Source organism: Paralichthys olivaceus, chromosome 15, assembly GCF_024713975.1.
Source record: "Paralichthys olivaceus isolate ysfri-2021 chromosome 15, ASM2471397v2, whole genome shotgun sequence".
NCBI lineage: Eukaryota > Metazoa > Chordata > Actinopteri > Pleuronectiformes > Paralichthyidae > Paralichthys > Paralichthys olivaceus.
The window spans coordinates 17399986-17417415 of NC_091107.1; the positions used below are offsets into that span (position 1 = coordinate 17399986).

The window sequence follows — 17430 nt, forward strand, 5'->3', positions numbered from 1 at the left end:
TTCTAATGATTTTAAGATTTGACCAACACATTCATGACGTTCAGAGGCAGTGAGCGCCCTCCAAAACGCTTTGTCTAAAAAGTCTTCCCCGTTTGCGTGATGGGTCGCCCTCGCTCGACCACACAGCCGAGTGGACAGTGTTGCAACCTCTCCTGCCTGCAGCGAGCTTAGACCAGAAAAGACAGAAATAGCCCCGGCTGATCCAGCCGGCCGCATCAATCTGACCAGGCTGCAGCGCAGGCTGTTGCCTTTATCTTTTGTACGTTCCACACATGTGAATTCACACTGTTGCTCTGTATAAATACACCGTGTCTTTTTACGCTGACCCATTACATCACTAATTATTGAAAAGCTACAAGACAAAATATGTAGCTGCTTGTATTTTTTTCTTGCCATGCAACTCCCACTTGGTCCCATTTGCATCAGCTGGGAACTGTCGTGCTGCATGAATATTAAATGGTTGCAGCCAATTGTGTATGCTAGAGAGTTAATAATAAACGAGGTCTGATAATTTAATAGGTCTGCATGTTGACATATCCCATGGGTTGCCATACTGTCTGTACAAGAGGTAATAGGAAATAGGAGAGAGGCATAGAATGATACAGCAGGAACTGATGAATGGAGGGTGGTAGAAACCAAGAAGAGTCACGGTTTTCTTCGCTTGTCTGAGGACCCTGATCACCAAGGGTCTCAAAAAACTGTTTTATGTGTAAAAACGCTCAAACTCTAAATTAATTAAATTGAAAAAAATGTGCAAGAAACTTCCATTTTTGAGATCTGGTCCTCTTTAGCATCACTAGGATTTGCACTGCACCAAGTGAGTTCTAGAAGGAACCAGTGTAGCTGCATAATAGGATTGAGTGGACAATGCCAGTCCACAGCAGTTACACTCACATAATAATCTCTAGAATTCAGCATTTTGCCCTGTTACGCCTCCTGGAGGACGACCGACTTTTTTATCCCTACCATTAAACCCGTTGGCCTCCATAACCTCCATTAGGTTTCTGGTGGGATAAAATTGCTCTCTCTAATGACCCTTGACCTCAGCACTGCTGCTCTGCCATATTTTCAGGACTAATGACATTTGCTCTCCCGCTGAGAAAAATACAGTTGTTATCTTTCAAACTAGATGTCCTTGACTGGACCATCTCAACCTTTACTTGTGGGCAAACATCACAATAATGTTATAAATGCCCAAACAGAGTTCAAATATACTCTGCATTTATGTTTTAAAAACTAAGTCATACATGTTTTACATAAAGTCTTATATTTTGTGCTTTCACTTTTAAATTTCAGTCACTAGTGTCAACACAGTGACTGGTGCATGCTTTAACACTTCACTTTTTAAGGATTTACTTTAATTAAATGTTCCAGACTTGAGTTTAATGTTTAATTATTTCTTCTACCTTGCCCAAAGCATTTGTTCATCATTAATTTTCATATGTGATTGGAGGAACCCAAATCAAGCTGGCAACACAATATTGACTTCTGATCCCCCTTTAAGTTGTATGGGAAACAGCAAACTTGTGCTTATTGACGTATCCAGCAGCGACAAACCAACCATGCATATGAAAGTCCAATATTCCAATGTCCACCATGTTGTGGAGCGTAATGTTCCACTTGGTTCACCAGATAGTCGTTACGACTTCGTTTGTTGTTCTTTTCTTTTCTTTTTTCAGAGCTTGCTAGCTGTGCCTGCTTGAACCAAAAACAATGCAATCAGAACAATTATGGAAAACAGTAAAGTTAGAGGCCAGAGAACTAAATCAATGGGCTGAAAAATGCTAAAAAGCTCTGAGTATTCCAGGAGAACAAGAAGGTTGATTATCTTTGACTCATCCCCTTCAGTATTTTGTTATTTACTCTTTTCTTTGTTTATCTGCGTCAGTGTTTTCTCATTGCAAATTTATGACACTTCTGATGGTTCTTACAATTGATTGGTTGATTGATAAATCTCTGTTGTTTGTTATGACAAGACATCTTGCGGTAGTAGCCATATGATCCATTGTTCATTAAAGTACTGATTAAAAGGGAATAATCAGTCAGGTTATCACTGTCCACATTGAAAATCTCCAGTATTATTGGATATGTTGCCATGACATGACATACAGACACTTGTGTTGCTGTTAGGATGAACTGCAGGACCTTGGTCATCCCCAAGCTTTCACCAAAGCCTTTAGCAGGTTAGCGTTGACACTGTTAGCATAAAAATGTCAGGAACGCCACTGAAGGTCTTTGATGATAAGGATTTCTTAAAAGTACAACATGTAACATAGGCCACTAGGGGTCTCTCAGTCAAAACAATGACGGAGGACTTTGTTTAGTTATATATTATATCTTTAATATTGCAATGACTCTTCTTCCTTCTTCAAATCTTTGTAAATGTATTGGGATTTAGGTTCCTCAAGAACCTTGTTCATTTATCAACATATTTGTGTATTCTATGAATGTGTGGATGTAGCATGGTAGATTTTACATCATATTAAATTATGCAGAAATTGATGGTTGACAGGTGAAAACATTGAAACTATGAAATTCTACAGGCTGCATAATTTGTATGGGCAAAAAAAATTGCAAAAGCCTTGGTATGGTTCTTAATGGATGATAAAAACACTATTCATAATGTATCTACTGCTTTGTCCGTACCCTGCTGTTTCATAATAGCTCTCTAAATTCTCTTCACTTTATTCTTTCTACTCCACTGAAATCTCTCCTCTCTCTCTTTCTCCATTACTGACATACGCTCCTTCTCCCTTAAAAGACTTCATGGCAGCGTTATCACTGCAACCTCCTGACAAACAAGCCCCCACTCACACAACAATGAACAAAGAGACGTACACACAGAGACACTCTGCACACACACACCCACATACACACTGCGTAGGCTCTCTGCAGTGCCTCTACCTCATTGACCACAGTATAATACTTCATTAGCTATATAGCATATTTTACCATTCTGAGTGAGATTAACTCCCTTTGTCTCCTTTGAGCCTCTGAAACACTACTGCCATAAACTTTCGCTCTAGTCACAAAGCCAATAACCTCAATGTCAAGACATTTTATGTTTTCCTGGAAAAACATTTTTTATACTCTCAATTCATCCCTTTATTCTCAGAAAGGGTGTGTGCTGGAAATAATCCATATGACTGATTGTGTGTGTAACACAGAAACTCTGTAGCACTGTAAAAATACAAATGAAGGACTCCCCAAAGGGTCAAAAGCTCATGTTTTATTAGAAAAAAGAAAATCGAGGAACCAGAAAGGGTATGATGTAATTTTCTAAAAAGCTCATAAATTATAAAATGTATTGTGCTGTGTTTGTATATTCAACAGCTCTCTTCTATAATATTAAACACAGTATTAACAATCAAACTGCTTGAGGCTTGCTCCTTAAAGGGCAGTCATTTGTCTTTCTGTGCGCCGGAAAGTTAAAAAAAATTCAGGAGGCGATTCTGGGCCAGGGAGCGCCATTTTAAACCTTCCAGGAAAATTTTCAGCGCAATTGATCATCACACTTGATTTCACAAGGCACAAAGCCCGGCGCACGGGGAGAGGAGGACCGCTCGGCGGCAGGAAGGAGGAAGGAAATCAGAAACAGTAAACCTGTCCATCTGGGCCTCGTCTGTGTGGGCTGATGGTTATTGCACCCTGACAGAGACGTCCACACTGCAAGTGGCTGGTGCTCCGAGTGAAGGTGGTGCAACAGGCTCTGATTACTTCCGTGTTCAGGCTACATGCAGATATACAAAGTTTTGAAGAGGCAAACTACTATCCCACCCCCCCTAATCAGAGCAATTACTATAGCCAGCACTAAATAAGTGCACAAGAAAAATAAAGCTGTGAGCAGCTGGTAATCTTATGTGAAGTATATGAAGGTTATGTCCTGCAGGCAAAAGGCTTTACTATGTAGCTCTGTATATATTAAATGCCAATTATATATAGCATATACAACAGTATGTACTGTGTATGAGTTAATTGAATCTATGGCAGTAACGGGGGTGCACAAGCACAGGCACAAAGGTCACTCTCACACGCAACAGATTCTAAGTGACAGGTACACAGACAGTTTGAATATAAGATGTCACTTGAGAGAAAGAAATACATTGATACCACAGCTGCAGCGGAAACTATGAGGTCTGTGTGTAGGATATGGTGGGCTACCACGGTCTATTAATGGGAAACACTGTTTGTACTTTTTGTACCATATTGTAAAGTTGCATTTGTTCCACTGCCATTCAATGTATCTTTCCAGTGAACAATACAAAATATACAACCAAATAACAAGAATGAACAACCTCATACCCATACAGGGCCACACATTATGAATGTTGCTTGGATTATAAATAAGAGTCTACGTGGCGATACAGGATACTTTCAGTAAATAAACTGGAAAAAAAGGACTGAATTCTGGCAAGAAAAAGAACATATCACATATCAGTGTACTGGACTGATAAAGAAAGAGGGCAGACAAGGTAAGCAGGGTTTTCAGGATATATGGACGAGTCTAGGCTACACACTGCGTTACCCACATCTCTTCATCCAAGATTTCAACCAAACCTCTTATTTCCTCCTTTTCTGGGCAAATGTCACCACACACAAATTGCAGGCTTCATGGTTACCGTCCATTTTTGCTTTGCCACAAGAACACATGGAAATTGGTGACTGGATTTTACAGGGTTCCTGAACCTGCCAGAACTGACCTCAGTCTCACCCCCTCTTAATATCCTCCTTTTCTGACTTGTTTAACTGAAAGCCCTTTTAAAGCTCGATTCCAATCTTAAGTATTTCTCTATAACATGAAATATTCATGACTAGATGACTAACAACAGAGTAATCTTTGGGCAATAAGAGTTTGACACTAAGAAGCTAATTTGCTTTATCGGGACTGTGTGGGTGGAAGATTTAATTGAAAGTCACAAAACAACCCACTGACATTGCTCAAGATTCTGAATCCCGATTGGTGCATGGACGTACATCATCTTTCTGTGACTGACCCTCGCCCACTTTAAACTAGTGAAAAGACTACATAGAAGAAAAAAATACGAATCTCATAAATGAAATAACCAAAACTGTTCAGATTTTTAATTAAAAAATTAAATATTTCTATTTTACAGGTGACGGCCTGCGTGTCCTTGATTTTGATGATTCGAAGAGAGGTGTCAGGAAATGAATGAGTAGAGTGGACGAATAACACAAAGCAACAAATGTCTCTGGCTGGACTCAGCAGGGGACTCTGGTATTACATGGTCAGCACCATAAACCCTGACAGCTCATGATGACTCCCCAAGGCTTCTCTGAGCATTTAGTACGACTGTAACCAGCTTCTTATCCACAATCCTAGTTTGAATCACAAAACTGTGTAAACCAGTTTGGCTTGTGACCATGTTGCTAGATATTCTAAATTATCCAAATAAATAAATATCTGCGGGCGATCTTGCTCCACACAGTGTTCGCAAACACCCCAGTGTTCCACAAATACTGACTTTCCATTTCTACGTCTTTGTCGTATCCAGTTTCACTTTGGATTGATTCCATTCAGGCCTCCTCGCAGTTTAAGGGCAGCACCTTGCTTGTGAGCCATTTCACTGAGCTCTCTGTGATGGTTTGTGAATTATTCATTTAAACATGATTGACCGCAGGATTGAATTACAGGACTGATTGATCAGTGGGCTCGTAAAAAGGAGTCCCGATGACCACTGAAACCTAAGTGTGACTTAAATGACTGGAGGGCGAAGCAGCCTCGGCCGACGTGCTCAATCAGTGCAGCCTATCAATGCATCACTCTGCTTTGAATACACAGCCTCACAATTCCTGCTTTCTATGGTGGTGGATTTAGCTGTGGAGATTTTAACAAAAGTAAAAAAAATGGACGACAGATTACATCTATGAAGCTCCAGAATTTCTAATTAAATTACATCTAACCAATAGCATGTCATCTCATTATCTAATAAAAGCAATGGAAGTAGAAAACACAATGAGCAATTTGTTTCTACTAAGAAAAGTGTTATGTTACTGAGAAGGATAATGATTAAAGCTGTGACTAAAAATTATTTTCATCACCAATTAATCTACAGACGTTTTTCTTCATTAAAATCTTGGGATTCAGGAAACATATATGGACATTTTTTTGACCATTTTATGATATTTAATGGAGCAAACTATTTATTGATTAATCAAGAAAATGATAGATACTGAAATCATTAGTTGCAGCCCTAGAACAAATGTCTCAGCTAAAAGGTAGAAATATGCAAACAGGACAAGTTGTATAGAAACATGTTTGAGCGGCTTCATGTTTCCAGGAGACGCTGGCTGGTGTTTCTGTCTCCATCTCTCTGTGTCTCTTCCATCAAAACAAAAACAACAATTCTCTGTATCCTTGATTCTTCATTACTGTGTCGCTTTATCCCTCAAGGTTCAAGTCTGAGCCTTGTGTTTTATCGCTTTCTTTTTTCTTTGTCTCTGTGTACTACAATAATCCCAGATTACGTGCAGATAGTCAGTGTGTTTATGTGCAGCGTGTGTATGCATATATCTATGGTCCAAATCATTTATTTTGCTCTCTAGGCTCTCTGATGTAATCTCCAGTCTTGTAATGTCCTCTTTGCAACCGCTGACCCCTGCACCTCCATAAATTGTTATAAAATTCAGCAATCCGGCCTCCACAAAACACTAATCAGATCTTGGATTTCCAGTGCTGCCATCCAGTCTACACAGACGAGTCAACCTGGGGCACATGTCACTTTCCATTTCGGGTGGAGGAATGGAAGAAAAAAAACATTTGGGAATTCTTAAAGCATTGAAATAAAAATAAAAGAATAATCTTGGTATGACTGCTGCAGGAGTTCAACAGACTCCCCTCCAGCATCAGCTTTGCTGTATGTGTGGAGTGACGCTGAACATTTATAAATGTCCAAGAGCGTCTTCTCTCTGGGAGGGAAAATAAAAAGGTGATGCTCACATATTGCAGAGTCATTACAGGAAACGTCTTCCCTTTTGCTGTGTGCTGTAAAGCTGCTGAATTTAAAGGCAAAGCTCCAGTTGCTTTGCAGGAGAAAGATAAAGTTAGGGGAGCAACAGAGAGGGCTGTAATTATTGAGAATGCCCAAGAAGCTTTAGAAGCTTTAAAATAAAATATTAAGAAAAATACACATAAAAAAAAATAGACTAATTAATTAATTAAAATAATAATAAAAATAATAAAATATAGTGAGCAGATTATTGGACATTTTAATTTTACAAAAAAATTAAATCAATGAAAAAGGAAAATACGTTTTTCTACTCATGGCAATTGCCTGTGTGGCCTTCGCCTTCGAGCCCGTCCCACTGGATTCATTTACAGGCCTTGTGTGAACGTACTGTTGCATGTTTTAATGACCACAAAGCTCTGTGGGCAGCAGGGAGTGTCATGTGTCCTGCATGTGTTTGATCCATCAACGAAACAAAGAAAAAAAACAGAGCAGCAATGGGAGACAGGACGGAGCTGTAGCATGCGTCGGTCAGTCACGTTCAACTGTGTTTTCTCAAGTCACTTGGCAAAAATCTGCACTCGGGTTGGCATGCACAATGTACCCTACTGGCTGCCAGCTGTCACTCAGTAAGACAGAAAGATGGAGGATAGAGAACGAGAGAGGGAGAGGGGGGTGGGGGGTGTAAAGGGAGTGGTGATGATGTGAGGACACGAGCCCAGAGGCTTTCTTTCTCTCTTGTTTCTCATTTGTCTCTCTGATGATAACAAAAAAAAAACATGGCAGCTCGAAAGAAGAGATGGCGACATTCGAGGGAAAACAATGCTGAAGGAAAAGACAGAGACGGTGAGTGAGATATGGAAAGAGAAACACGACTCCCCATTTTTCACGTTGATGGAAATTTTTCCAAATGTGCCAGAACACAGTGATTCTTAATGCATTAGTCCAAATGAGCACTCCCCACGGTTCTCCCACAACACTAACCATATAGAAGAAATGTGGTGTTTTATGCATGTGTTCAATTGCTTTGTTTGCAGAGGAGTACGGCTTTACCCACAGCCTGTTGCAGTATTCATTACAGTGGCCCTCAAACTAATTAGGACTGACTGGGAGAAAATAAATCTTCTCTGCACAAAGAGAAGCTCCTCATATGAAGAAAAATGCACATTTTAGCCTGGACAAAATACAGACATCCTTATTTGGCTTGGATTCATTTTTTGTGGGGTTGTTTTCCTCTAATTGGGCGGACACAGGCCCCAGATTATTATGCCAGCGATAAAAATAAAAAAAGATTCTAAAATATGATGAGAATACAACTTCATCAATATGAGTGGGAAATGGAATGTGAATGATGTCCTCTCTCTCTGTGCAACATTTAGCAATGCCCTCCCCAGGTTGTAGGTTAGTGAGCTGTTCATTTTCCAAATAAATGACGATAAACAGTCCATCTTAAAGAAAAGCTTGTTTTCTAAGAACACCCCCTGCTGCTTTAACAACACACTGTGAAATAAATATAATGTCATGACTTCTCAGCCACAGTGCTGCACCGTAGAATTTAGGCTTAGTTACTAAAAGAAAAGAAATGGCATCACCAGCACGTGTGCAGACGTTTGGGTTGAGAACACTGGATATCAGCACATACCGTACATTGGATTTGACATGATGATTACTTGATATGCTTTTCTCCGTTGCAGCAGATTTGCAGATTAAAAGATTTCTTCGAGCCTTTCATGTTACACAACTGGGTACGACACATGCAGATACAACTTGCTCATATTCCACCTCATGGGAAACATTAATATTTAATTCCTTCGGTCAGACGGTTCTTGGCCTCTTATATTCTGAAAACATTTGAATTTGTGTGTATAGGCTGTCACTTTTCTGACACATATCTAATAGCCAGTTTTAGACATGAACATGAAAATGTCCAAAAATTGGGTCAGTACTTTCTGCACATTTTACCTTTGACATATAAAGAACGCAACAGAAGAATCTCCAGATCAGACACGTTCACCACAACAGGAAAACCTCTGGAGCTTTGAGATGAGGGGTGGTGCCTGTAGAGCATCGGAGGCAGGATGTGACGTATAATTTCCGCTGTGGAAGTTGCGTGTTTTTGTCGGCCCTTATCACTAAAACTTCTCGAATCTCATCGTCTTTACAAGTCGGCATCTTCTTCTGTGTCTTCTATGTGTATTGCACCACTTTTTCATCCTGAGATATTTGTATTCTTTCTGTTTTAGTTTTTTCAGTTCTCATCTGTTGCGTCTTAAAAATGTTGACACACCCACTAGCATGCGGTGAATCATCCAGATCTCCTGTTGTATTCTCACATGGGTTCATTCAGATATTTTCCAGAGCTGGCGGGAAAAACCTAAAGAATATTCACGGCAACTGACTCCAACATTTGCCCTCTTTCCTACAGCCTCTCCGGGTAATTTCAGGAGAATATAGTTCGGTGCATGTCTGAGAGCAGCATAATAAAACAAACATAAACATGAATGCTTGGGGTTTTCATTTGACACTGATTTATGTGATTTACAGAGTACAAGGGATCAGTGAATCATTAGAGGACACATTCATGGACATCAGCTGGATTTAAGCGCTTTAGTGTCCACAAATGTCAATACTATTGGGCCTCAGGAAACTCCCTTCATGTCTCATTTACAGCCTCGTCATATTAAAGGTTAGCCACCATTAACTGTCGGCTGCTTTAATTTTACATTTGAAAGGTCTCATCTTTTTAAGTGTCGCGGTTTATATATTAAAATCCACTATTGTGACTTTCAAAATCATTGATGCAAATTAGAAACAATCAGCATGCTATCTATCCAGCAGATCTGTGACAGTAACACAACATGAACACAAATCCGCCCATCATGCAGGTTAAAATGAGACTGACTTCAATGTTGTATTAAAATGATATTATGAGCTTCAAGTTCATTTGGGGTTAAAAAAAAAAAAGATCCAGAAAATTGTAGGATAAAGCAAATCAAGCTGGCATGCCATGAAAACCTATTTCCAATTGGAAAGTTGTGTTCAGACAATAAGGCCAAAGGTTATTTTTTTTATTTCTGCTTTCAAGATTATCAACATTATAATCTTGTATTTGTATCACCATGTTGTGTTGTCAGACGATGAGGTTTTCTTTTTCCATCTCTCAACATGGCAGTGAACTAGAGACACTATTAAGGGAGACCATAGAGTGTTCAATATGACCCAGCAGTAGAGAGATGTGGTGATGTGATCATTGCTCCACACTTAAATTTTAGCTCATGGAAGACGTGGTGTCTGTGAACAACACTGTAGATTTTATACAGAAAAAACAGATTTTCAGTACAAAAGTATTATCTTCACTGAAGATTTGGTTTTCTTTTGCCTACCAGTCTTTGTATATACAATGTTATACCCAATGTTTTGACTTACATTACGTATAGTGATGCTTTGGACTCTTACTTCAAACACACATGCTAAAACTGTTTGCTAAGTAATGGCTGCTTGGGGATGGGTTGTAGTAACTGTTCATACTGTTCATGAATTCTTCTGAAACTACATTTACTCTGAGGAACATCTATCATATGCAGAAAGTGTTGCCTTTTTACTGATATCAAGACTTTCCATATTGACCCTGTCGTTGCAGATAAACTAATAATTCACACTCACACGCAAAAATTATCATGTAGTTTCATAAGAATACATTTTATAAGTTCAATTTGTATTGTACGTGTAAAGTGTGAGAACTCTACAACCAGAGAGTTAGTGCTGAACACAAGATGTGTTACTGTTGCCCTGTGGTAAAGTAACACTGGCTCTTCTGAGACAGACAAATTGTGATTTTATTCCAGCTCAGTACACTCAAACAAGCAGCTTCCAGCTATTGATGTCTGTTCCGGCAACTATTGTTATTCAACATTCAGTTTAGGGAATGGAGGATACCACTTTTAAAAGTAAAGCCTGATATTGAACAATGGCAGCTCAGAGATGACCCCACATCCTCACACAGCTTTTATCTGCACAGAGCTTTCATCTGTGGACGTAGCAGTGGTCACTCTGTATATACACATAGTAATACAATTCTGTAACTCCAACAGGGCATAGAGAAGTTTTATTTCTGTCAAGGTGTGCATGACATACTCAAAAAGACTACATAAATACCGGAAGCTGTATTTCTTCAGGTCCACCCCCAGTAAATGGTTGTATCAGCATCATAGCTGATATAAGATACGCACTGCACACACAGCAAAGACTGAAGCATAGCAGGGGAGAGAGAGCAGCACCTGCCCCGTCTTTTTATTGATATCATGAAGTTGTTCCATCTCGCATCTTTGCACCTGCACTGACTTCAACTCACTTTCAGCATCTGACATTGAAAGTGTATTTATGGGATGGAGCAAAGTATGTGCTGCACGCATCACTTGCATGCATGTGTTTGTATGGTCACAATGTGTCAAATAGAAACACAGGCACGAAATGATTTAACTCTATAACCCCACCCCCTCTGTGAGCTCTATAGCTTTTAGCAAAGCCTCACATCATTGAATATATTTTTAAAAACTGGTCCCTTTTTCAAGCACATTGTGTTCTTCAAAAAGGCTTAAAAATTCTTAACAATTCATTTTAAAAAAAAGACGACTGAAAGAACAGGGGCACTTCAGCGGCTGATCAAATTTCAGCTGGGGTCAGTGACCCCCACCCCCCAAAAAATGCACCACTGAAAGCCCATAATCTGATTGTTTTCTATATGTTTTATCTGAAACAAACAGGCAACTGAACCTCAGTAGAAAGCTAATTGAGTGAGTTGTACCATCCCATTGCCGCCCCGCATCTTTACAAGAGGTTGAGGAAACAGCTGACCAAAATGACTTCAAACAATCTGACCACTTGAAAGAGGAATCATAAAATATATCTAATTTTATTGAGATTACATTGTTTTTCTCATTATCTGCTTGACATATTCAGATTTTTGGAAACGACATGCAAAATGACATGTTTAATGCCCAGTTCATGCATGGCAGCAATCAAAAGGAGGTACTTTTCCATTATGGTAGTTAAATTACATGCTTGGTTACAGAAATACTGCACATGATTGTGTTGAAGATGCTGTTGGACGTGCTGTTGTATGAGAAAGTCATAAAAAATAATACTGCTCCATTTCAGTGCTTCATATTTTGTGATCATTTTCAATCAACATTACAACAATCAGCAGCAATTAAGGAACAATTAGAAATACTTTCATGTCCGTTTGCATTTCATTTGCCTCGGAAGAATCTGAGTGCGTTTGCTGATACCACTCCCGCTCTGCCAGATAAATAGCACTCATAAAGCTCAGGCGTCTGCTCCACAGGACTGCAGGAAGTTTACAATAAATGTCCGGATAAATCCACGAAAGGTGGCGTTGCCAACTCGTCTCCAATGAAATACGCTAATGGCTGCTCAAAGCGCCACACAAAGGTGATGATGCAATACCATCATTTTCATGTTAATTGAGTTAATATTTCATTTACAATCCAAATCAAGGAATTTACAACAGGGCAAAGAGGAAGATGGATGTCGCGGGTGGAGACTGAGGCAGAGAAACACATCCTGTCAAAAGCTGCCCCTCTCTTGTCTCGCAGCCAGCTGACTATAACACTGATCCAATGAACCTCAGTTTTTGTCAGCAGTAGTTCAACGTGCTGTTTACCCTGCAAATGTACCACTAATTGACTTGTGGTCATGGCCAAAGATAGAGTCTGTCCAGCTAAGCACAGGCCTGTGGCAAGGGCACCAACACCAAGGGCCACAGTGGTTCCAGAAAGCCTTTTCCTTCCCTTCCCACACTCTAACGCCAAGAAGAAGAGACACAACTGTGGTTCTGTCCCTGCTGCTGCAAATGGAACATGACCCAAGATCGGCTTTGAAAAAATAACTATAAATTCCTTAAAAAGTAGATTGTGTCCACAGAAAATCTGCAGAAATAAGATCTTAAGAATGTTGAACCTGATAAATGTAGGAAATGCATTTCTTAAATAGAATGCGAGATTCTGCTTTACCTTTGCGACCAACAATATGAGTCAATGTTAACTATGGGTGCTTTCCATCAAAATGAAACTTATTTTTATTAGTTGTTTTAGTCCTCTTTTGGTCCACCTCCTCTCTGTTCTGACAGGTTTCCACCTACACCACTGACACTGCTAACCATCAGCTTTCTGCTGTGATGGCAACAATGGGTAGCGAGAAGGCTGTCATTCCTATAATGACTGTGCTGTCATGAATATAATGGCTATGCTGTTCTGTTTTATGGACAGGAAGTTTACATATTCCCAGCACAAGCGAGAAGCACTGTGGTGGAGGGCAGCTAGCTCGGCTGGACGGAACCTGCATCACTTCTATCTACTTCTGCAAGGTTGTTTTGAAGCTGTGACACTGCATATTTGAAGCCGCCTGACATTTTAGTTTGTGCGTTGAACATTTAATGCATTCATATTTATGTATTTTCTTACTTGTTTTGAATCATTTCTACATAGAAAAAGGTAATGATGGCGTTATGTGATCTGTAGAAATGAATCAGTCAAAAATCAGGGCAAAATGATATGGACATCAGTCAAATGTCAGTGAGTCACATTACCTTGCATTGACAGGCTACTCAAATGAGTGCTAAGGATTTGGGACTAGCTGTTTACTGACAGCAAGCACCTGAGTCTCTGAAGTGCTACAGGTTGCCAAGTATGGCAGGCATACAGCGAGCTTGTCATTATTGAGAGTAAGCCCCAAGGTGAAATGCAACAACCAATGTCTGTCTATATATGAGCCTGCTCATTGCAGAGCTACTCAGTGAATACATTCATCATATGATACAATGTCCTGATTTGACATGTTTTCTATAATGCAGTAAAGTAATTAACAAGGCTGCTCAGCGCCCATAGATCTGTTGGCACCTAGTATCCATGGCTACACTGTGTAAGAAGTGTAACCACTTAAACATTTACAAAAACCAACAAGGCAACCATCCAATCTCTGACAGGCAATAAACATTGTTGTGTCCTCCAGATAAATCTAAAAACTTCATGTTGTAGTCTGTCGTTAAGGATGACTTCAAATACAGTATCAAACTAACGGTCCTCACCAGAGCAACATACGTCTGCCAACAGTTTCCTTGAATTGAATCAAGTTGCAGCAAATGTCACACACTCAGAGACATCTGTGCCCTAAATGTGCATGATCTCCAATGTTAACGGAAGTAAAAAAAAATCCTGGCTCCTCAACCCTGAGCTCAATCCACACCAAAAAACAAACAAACAAATATGACAACATAAGTGGAGGTAAAATTAATACTTTAAATTTGCCACACAAAGACCTGTTAACACATACAAAAACCTTGCACTATGAAGCTTCTCCATCTGCAAATGGTTATTAGTCGTATTTTCTTATTTCTGCATTGTGCCCGAGCTCGTCATCCAAAATGCAAATCTGAATTGCTTGCATCTCTATTGATGTATCATGAAGCCATGCAAATCAATTCAGCAACGCTCTGCAGCATTACAGCTACAATGAAACTGGAAGGGGTTATTTATTTATCTATTTTGAAAGGCGTGGGTAAGTCATAAGAAAGAGCGATGTAATCAGGCCATTGACCATGACTTTCATCATTCTTGCCAGAAGCAGGCCTTGGTGCCAACGAGTCAGAGGGTAGCCCATCCAAGAATATCTGGTCCAACTTTCACAAGATGAAGTGCCATCTGTTTGTCTATCGCCTCGGTGCCATGGCACAGGTTAGATCAAGTTATTGCAGCAGGCATGTCTCAAGCCTCTGCAGCTCCTAATTCATTAGTCATCACAGTGAAGTCCTCTCTATATGGAGCCTCATTCTGATACTTATTTCAATAAACAGATTCTACATGTGAATATCCAGAAAGGGGTAGGGACAAGATGTGGGCCAAAACCCTTCTGGTTTCTGCTCCCAGTTTGTGCAGGATTTGGTTGTCCACAGGTGGACAGTCCATGTCGAGAGCAGAGGAGGTGGAAACACACTGACTGAAATGCATCAGCTAACACCTTTTTAATTTTTCTGCATTCAAATGCAGATCACTGTAAATAAAGATTAGTCGTCTGGATCTAAAACACCAATAAAAGTATCAGCGTTTGTGTTTTGCGTGGAGAAACATTCGACTACTGTGATAAAAGAAACAAGTCTGACTGTAAATAGTGTACCGCAAATGGAAGAGTGAGTTTTGGCCTGGATATCCAGTGGAAGCCCCAAAAAATTATGAAGTTGCCAAAAGACACAAATTCATTGACAGACAATAGTGAAGACAATACTGACAATCCTGAACACACAGGATTATTCAGTAAACTACAGTGGAGACTGGATTAAGTCGTGTACTGAACAGCGTCTACCAAAATCAGGATCCGACACTAATGCTTGAAATGTGGTTTGGTGGCTGGCCCGTGGCGTTGACAGTACATTTACAGTACATAAGCCGGATTTTTGGACAAACTGACTAATCATGAACAAGATGCTGCTAAAGTGTTAAAAGCTGACTCCCTTCGCTTACTGTTTACATCATTGCCATTTTTGTTTAAATCTGATGATATGAATCAAGAGTGAACGATGCAAGCTGTGCTCGCATAGATAACAACTGCAACACGTTTCTATTTTACATGTTTAGATGCCAGGCATGCTGCGCTGAGTTCGTCTGTTTTACCAGTTAATGACAGTTTAATGGGCATCCATGGTGAGAGGCACTGCTGCAAGAGTAATGGATGCAGCGGTCTGTCCGTCCACAAGTCTTTGTCGGGTGAGTTGGAGGGAAGCTGGTGGTGGTTATGAGGGTTAATCTGGAACTCACCTGACCAAGTTCAGCTTAGAAGCTTCACTCAGCCCACAAAAAAAAAACAGAATGGATGCTGAGGTAGATAGAGTCTAATGGATTCTATTTCACCAACCTGTGAAACCACACCATTACCTCTCCATTACAGACACACTGGTGGAAACGTTGCATTTGGTAAACTTACATTTTGCTGCTGCAATATGCTGTTTTTTCTCTCTCTCTCTCTCTCTTGCATGACGACCTGCACCAATCATTTTCTCCTTTTGTGTTTCCTCCTTTGTTTGCATTTATATCCACACTGGGCCCTCGAACCGTGAGTCCAGGATTATATAACTGAAGATACATTCACAGAAACCCGCATGCATCCTCTATCAAGTGGTTTTGGCGTTTGCATGGGGTCGATCGTGTTGTGGCACAGACAGACCCAATTGTTTCTTGAACCGTGCCACAGCCAGGAGACAGGGGGATGAAAAACAGGATTGGTCAATGAGTTGTAGGGCTATAAAGCGATCAAACTGCGATGAGGAGATGTTTTTATTGGGGTTGTTCTGCTGATCGGTTGATGAAAAGCATATTGGCAGCTCGTGCGTATCAATCAATGGTCGATCACCTACCGGATGGAGACGCGGATGCCACGCTCTCTCTGTCGGCTGCAAAGTCCACCCGGTCTGGGTGCTGGTTCTCCCGGTCCCGGTGCTGGTTCCCCCGGTGCTGGGTTCTCCCGGAGCTGGTTCCCCCGGTGTCATACAGAACCAGACCCAGGTGTGACCACGATCCCACCGTGTTGTATTCCCATATGCTGTTGTCGCCTGCGCAAATTACGAATGCTCCAGTGAATGAGTGAATGGATAGCCTGTGTGATCATGTGCTGCCAGCTCCCCTCTCTCTCTCCTTGTGTGTGTGTGTGTGTGTGTAACTGCTCCCTCCGCCCGACTATCTCTCCGCTGCGGCACTGAGCTACACGGTTTACAGAGAAATAAAACGCGCACGGCTCGCTGGCGAACTTGTGCACCTTATTATGGTAATTAGTCGTCGGGCCGGTCCGTGCATGCTCATCTGTGCACCTTTTGCAAAGAAAAAAAGAGACAGGAGCTGCTGTCTCTCAGCTATATCCGCTGTTTGCTCTGAATAAATTGCCCCCGAGACGCTGAGTGTTTTATTTTTTGAAAGAGAGAAAAAAAAAATCTCAAATGAGCCTGGCTGATGCTGGAGAGGAGGAGGAGAGAGGAGAGAGAAGAGAAAGACTGGGGCGTAAAGGATGGAGGGGATTAAAGGAGGAGGAGGAGGAGGCTGGGACACAGTATAGAGAAAGCCTCTATATGTCCTCTGGATAACAGTGAGCTACACGGTGCATGTTCCCCAAATCTCTCTCTCTCTCTCTCTCTCGCTCTCTCTCTCTCTCTCTCTCTCAGCTGCTCTCATTCTTTATTTCTCTGTGAACTTCAGAGCCATTCGGACCATGCATATACATCTGTCTATCTTTCAGAGCTGTGTATTTGCAAGGACCTCACAATACCTATGACAAAACGAAATATTGCTATACAATACAATAAGATACATATTGCGATATATAGTAATACTGTAAACATAGAGCTGAAAATACAACTTGTTGTCGACCATTTTGACACTTTAATCATGTAATATTAATAACTTGC

General features: G+C 40.6%; 1 protein-coding gene across 2 annotated transcripts in view; it reads right to left on the reverse strand.

Moving 5' to 3' along the window:
• The window catches only part of flrt1a (fibronectin leucine rich transmembrane protein 1a), a 39612-nt gene extending 22527 nt beyond the window's left edge, over positions 1-17085 (reverse strand). Inside the window, exon 1 of one of the 2 annotated variants that reach the window (XM_020085583.2) lies at positions 16390-17085. The gene's annotated coding sequence lies outside the window, so the exon portion shown is untranslated. Of the gene's footprint in view, positions 1-15959; positions 16298-16389 lie in introns of those variants that run through there. The other variant, XM_069510107.1, reaches the window with a different exon arrangement.
• Between the last annotated feature and the right edge of the window lie 345 nt (positions 17086-17430).